General features: G+C 36.2%; 1 pseudogene; it reads left to right on the top strand.

Moving 5' to 3' along the window:
* The first annotated feature begins 2,666 nt into the window (after positions 1 to 2,666).
* LOC148206152 (uncharacterized) lies at positions 2,667 to 3,574 on the top strand (annotated as a pseudogene).
* The last annotated feature ends 2,919 nt before the right edge of the window (positions 3,575 to 6,493 follow it).

The following is a 6,493-nucleotide window of genomic DNA, read 5'->3' as shown; positions in this document are numbered from 1 at the left end:
CTTCATTGTTGGTATGTCACTTATCCTTTAATGTAATTACGTAGGTAAGCAAATGGAAGCTGTTGGTATCAACTATCGATTTTCTTATATCTCAAAATATGCTTAGCAAAATTTTGTTCAAAGATCGATAATATGAAGATGTGTTAAAATGAGTAATGACAAAATCCTCCTATATTTAGTTATTTGCCAATGACTAGGTTTCTTATAGTTATCTACATCAAACACATGGAGAAGTATATGTCAAAATCTTGTTTTGTTTGTTAGGTCAATTTTATACATGTCTATATTGTCGCAACCGGAATCGCGACGGGACGGCGAGCCGAAAAACAAACGAAAACAAACGGGTTTGAGAAAATAAATTTGTGGAGTCGCCACCATAATTTATATGGAAAAACTATGGAAAACCAAAAATAAGACATGGTCTGCGGAAAGTAGATTTTTAGGTTCGAGAATCGGTTACGCGTAAGGAAGGTGTTAGCACCCTATCACGCCTGCCTAAAGGCAGTACCTTTAATTAAATGTAAAAAGGTTGACGTGGTTTTTTTTTTAATATTTAATTTTCCCTAAAAAAAATAAGATAAAAAAACTATTAAGAGACAAAAAAATATTTTTTGTTTTATGAACCCGACAAGAATTGACCTTGGTCCTCCTACGTACATCCATTTAATGGACAATCAGGGATCACGTAGTTCTTTATGTAGAAAAAGGTTTGTGAGTTTGTTTGAAAATTATTATTGATTGATTTAGATTCTTTTGAAAAAAAAGTGAATCCAAAACAGATTTGGTTTAACAAGATTTGACATCTTTTTTTTATTTTGAAGATTTGGTATTTTTTTACTTATTAAAAAAACAATGGTGGGAAAAAGAAAGAAACCGGCCATAGGCCAACACATACTTATAAAAAAAATTATGATTTAAAAAAAAACATTATTTGTGTATAGGGAAAAACATACCTTTAAAAGAAAACTTCATAGTACAATAAAAAGATAAACAAAGAATGGTGTCAGAGGCGACATACCTTTTTAGCGTTCAATATCCCCCAGTTCTCCCTTGGTAATCTCTTTTGGCAGAATTCCTCCAACCTGAGAACTTACTTTCCTCTATATTCTTCCGTACTCTTGCTATCTCTCTTATTTCAAAAAAAATTTCTCCACCCTTCTCTATGGCAGAGTGCGTATTTATATACACATATTGCAATATTATGGAAATCTTGCCTTAATTGAGAATTAATTGACAATAAAACAAAATAGGGAAAGAATTGCCTTAATTGTGAATTAAATGACAATAAAACAAAATAGAGAAAGAAATAGTCATGGTTGCCACAAAATAAATTAAATAATATTCAAAACATTGATTATCATTATTATCAAAAAATCATATTTTCCTCTTTAAAAGCAACTGATGCAACAAATTATGTTAATATACCATTTTAATTATTGTTTATAATTATTAGCATAATATTAATTCAAATTATTACTATATTAAACTAACATTTCAGAAATATTGTATTAAAGTCATTATTTTATCCCTTTTTACCCACCATTAATTATTATTCTCTTATTCTTTATTATTTTAAATATTTACTTACCCAGACGAAATTGGGTGTTGACATATATTATTTTTTCTCTTTTCCTCTTGGGAATATTTCTCTAACACATCAAACATGAGAATATAGTTCCCCTTTTTCAGAAATCTTTCTTATACCTTAAAACAAGGACTCCCTATACTAGTGAGAGAGTGAAAAGAAAATGAAATTAGTATAGCAACTATGCAGAGTGAAGGAAAGTTGGCCAGAGTGTACGTTTGCGCTAGAGTGGTGAAATGTGAGCATGAATGGAAAGAGGGCAGTCGCTTGTTATGATCATGCTTCTTCGTGGCATGTGGCGAAGAGATGACGGAAAAGAAATGGAAAAAGGACAAGGAGGTAGAGATACATAATGTCAAAGAATGATGACAAAAGATTTGCAATTATATATTTATTTGTAATAGTTATTCTGTTAATTAGGATAATAAGTTGTAGTTAATGTATATATTGCAGTTTAGCTTATTTAGTGGGCTGAAAATCAGCTTGACAGATTGTAATCATGTGTATTTATATGAAAATTCTCCAGCAAGAGGAGACACAATTTTTGGTTCAATCTTCTTTGAGTTTAACATGGTATTAATCTAGGTTACGATCCCAAAACCTAGTTTGTGTTTTCCAGCCTCGTCCTAGATTCACGATCCTGCTTCACGATTCTTCTTGGGTTTTTTTTCTCGTTTCCTATTTCCCTAGTTCCATGGCTTCCGAAAAATATGATGTCTTATTCGTTCGCCTTAATGAGAAAAACTACTCAGCTTGGGCATTTCAATTCCAAATCTTTGTCACCAGAAAAGATTTGTGGGGTCATGTTGATGGCAGAACTTCTGCCCCTAACAAAGACCAAGATACGGTTGCTAATGCCAAATGGGCAGTCAAAGATGCTAAAGTCATGGCATGTATCCTTGGTTCCATTGATTCGAACATTGTCCTGAATCTTCGCCCTTACAAGACTGCAGCCACAATGTGGTCTAGCCTAAAGAAAATTTATAGTCAAAATAATGCAGCTCGCCGATTCCAACTTGAGCATAACATCGCTATATTTAAACATGATAGTCTCTCGATCTCTGATTTTTACTCTCAATTCATGAATCTTTGGGCTGAATACACTGATATAGTTTATGCAAACTTGCCTTCTGAAGGTCTAAGTTACGTACAAACAATTCATGATATTACTAAATGTGACCAATTTCTCATGAAATTGCGATCTGACTTTGAAGGTATCCGGTCCAATCTCATGCATAGAGATCATGTCCCATCGTTGGATGTATGTCTCAATTATTTGTTACTTGAAGAACAACGTCTTCTTACATAGTCCATCATTGAAGAACAAAAATTGTCTACTGTTCCAATAGCATACGTGGCACAAGGGAAGTCACGCCGCCATGACATGAGTACTATTCAATGTTTTAGTTGCAAGCGATTTGGCCACTATGCTTCAACCTGTCCAAAAAAATTCTACAACTACTGTAAAAAGGATGGTCACATTATTAAGGAATGCCCAATAAGGCTACCACAACGACCTACAACAGCTTTTACCACTACAACTGATTCTTCTATTCCCAACAGTTCTGCCAATCCAACACTTGTCCATCAAAATGCTACTACTGATGTTCCAACTTTGACCCTTGAAATGGTTCAACAAATGATCATTTCAGCTTTTTCTGCTTTGGGATTCTCAGATAACTCCTCTTCACCATGATACTTTGATTTTGGGGCTTCCAACCACAGGACCAACAATACTCGATTCCTTACTAATATACAAAAATATTTGGGGAATCTCAAGATACATACTGCTGGCGGAAATCAATTGCCTATAACAGAAACTGGTGATATTTCTTCATTTCTAAAAAATGTCTTTGTTGCTCCTGGTTTGACCAGTAATCTCATTTTTGTTTGTTAATTAGTCGACAATGATTGTCGAGTTCAATTCTCACAGTCTGGTTGTCTTGTGCTAGATCAAAACTCAAGGAAGATAATCGCGAAGGGGCCTAAAGTTGGACGTCTTTTTCCCATCCATTTCTCGTTGTCTCCAAGTCTTTCTTTGCCTTTCGTCTCTTGTAATTCTGCTATTCTTGATCACCAAGTGTGGCATAAGCGCCTTGGGCATCCCAACTCAAATGTACTCCATGACATGCTCAAATATGGTTTTCTTGGAAATAAACACACTCCATCTCTTAATAATATTCATTTTGATTGCATTCCTTGTAAGCTTGGAAAAAGTAAAATTCTACCTTTTCCAACAAATCAGTCGCATGAAACACAACCACTTGATATCATCCATAGTGATGTTTGGGGGTGGCACCAGTTATGTCTCATGCTCATTACAAATATTTTGTAACTTTTATTGATGATTATAGTCGTTTCACTTGGGTCTATTTTCTGCGCTCAAAAGATGAAGTCTTTTCCACTTTCAAATTCTTTTATGCTTATGTTCAGGCCCAATTCTCCTCCAAAACCAAGATTCTTTATTCCGATAATGGGAGAATACACATCACACTTATTTCAGGAATTCTTGCAATCCAATGGCATTTTATCTCAAAGATTATGTCCATCAACCCCCCAACAAAACGGGGTAGCTGAACAGAAAAATAGCCATTTAATAGATCTTTTCCACACCCTTTTGCTGGAGTCGCATGTGCCATCACGATTTTGGTGTGAAGCCCTTTGCACTGTAGTTCATCTTATAAACAAATTGTCATCTCTTTCTATAAGTTATGCATCTCCTTTCACTCGATTATTTGGTCACCCACCCGATTACTCCACTCTTCGTATCTTCGGTTGTGCATGTTATGTCCATCTTCCTCCACACCAACACATCAAGCTCACTGCACAATCTGTTGAATGTGCTTTTCTTGGCTATTCTTCTCATCAAAAGGGCTTTCTATGTTATGATCCTAACCTTCATCGGATTCAGGTCTCTCGAAATGTCATTTTTCTAGAAAGTGTATATTTTTTTTGCAAACCATCATGACTCGTTCTCTTCTCCAATTTCTGTTTTGCCATTGTTTTCTAATTCTTCTGCATGTCAGTCATCATCTAGACCTCTATTGACCTATCAAAGGCGAAATACTGTCACTCATCATCACCTAGCACAATCCCATGGCCCCTTCAAGATAATTCCTTGGATGTTGATCCAGTACAAGCTCCAGAACCAGCTCCTTTACGACGCAGTTCACGCATTGGTAAGCCCCTAGAAAGGTATATTTGTTCCATGACAACAACATTATCATCTATTCCTATTCCTTCTTCTTATAAACAGGAAATGAAGAATGAATGTTGGCAAAAAGCTATTGAAAGCGAACTTCTCGCCTTGGAAGAAAATCAGACATGGGATATAGTGCCATGTCCTCCATCTGTTAAACCCTTAGGTAGCAAGTTTGTGTTCTCTATAAAGTTGCGTTCGGATGGCTCCATATGCCGTTACAAGGCGTGACTGGTTGTGCTTGGAAATAAGCAAAAGTATGGCCTAGACTATGACGAGACTTTTGCTCTAGTTGCCAAGATGACTATTGTGCGTACTATCCTTGCTCTTGCTGCATCCAAATCTTGGTCATTACATCAAATGGATGTCAAAAATGCATTCCTCCATGGTGACCTTAAGGAGGAAGTTTACATCATACTTCCTGGTGGTATGTCGACCCTCTCCCCGAATATTGTTTGCAAATTGAAACGCTCTTTATATGGATTGAAGCAGGCCCTAAGAGTATGGTTTGAAAAGTTTCGCTCCACTCTTCTTGGTTTTTCTTTCAATCAAAGTCAGTATGATCCATCACTTTTCCTTCAACGGACTCCTAAAGGCATCGTCGTACTTCTTGTTTATGTGGATGACATTGTGGTCATTGGTTCTGATCAAGATGTTATTTCTAAAATCAAACAAATGCTGCATTTAAATTTTCACATGAAAGAGTTAGGCTATCTCAATTATTTCTTGGTTTAGAGGTGCATTACCATCCTGAAGGCATTTTCGTAAACCAGCATAAATATATTCAAGATTTGGTCCAGCTAGCGGGACTCACCAATGCTACCCCTGTTGACACTCCAATGGAAGTTAATGTTAAATATAGACGACATGAAGGAGAGCTTCTTGACGATCCCACTCAATATTGAAAACTAGTTGGTAGTCTCATCTATGTGACCATCACTCGCCCTGATATTTCTTTTGTTGTACACACTGTTAGTAAGTTCATGCAATCTCCACGACACTTTCATTTTTCAGCCGTGCAGCGTATCATTAAATATATCCTTGGTATTTCAAGTCGTGGTTTATTCTTTCTTGGTAATTCATCTCTTTAACTCCAAGCTTATAGTGACATTGATTGGGCTGGTTGTCTAAACACTAGGAGATCAACTACTGGCTAGCGTATGTTCCTAGGGAATGCTTCTATTTCATGGAAATGTAAGAAACAAGATTCAGTCTCAAAGTCATCCACTGAAGCAGAATATCGTGCAATGTGTGCTGCTTGTTCTGAAATAATATGGCTACGTGGTCTTCTTACAGAGCTTGGATTGTCTCAAGCACAACCAACTCCACTGAATGTTGATAACACCAGTGCCATACAGATTGCAGCAAATCCAGTTTACCATGAACGGACGAAACACATCGAGGTCGGTTGTCACTCTATCCGAGAAGCGTATGATTGTAGAGTCATCAATCTACCACATGTCTCAACATTTGTTAAAATAGCTGACATTTTCACTAAATCGTTGCCACGCCAGCGTCACAATTTTCTACTTGGCAAATTGATGCTTGTAGATTCACCAGCATCAATTTGAGGGGGGATGTCAACAGAATGAATGGAAAAAGATTTGCAATTGTATATTTACTTGTAATGGTTATTCTGTTAATTAGGATAATTAGTTGTAGTTAATATATATATTGCAGTTTAGCTTATTTAGTGGGCTGAAAATCAG

Source organism: Vigna umbellata, chromosome 1 (assembly GCF_029865625.1).
Source record: "Vigna umbellata cultivar VRB3 chromosome 1, Vumbellata_1.0, whole genome shotgun sequence".
Lineage (NCBI taxonomy): Eukaryota > Viridiplantae > Streptophyta > Magnoliopsida > Fabales > Fabaceae > Vigna > Vigna umbellata.
This window is presented reverse-complemented; position numbering and strand designations above follow the sequence as displayed.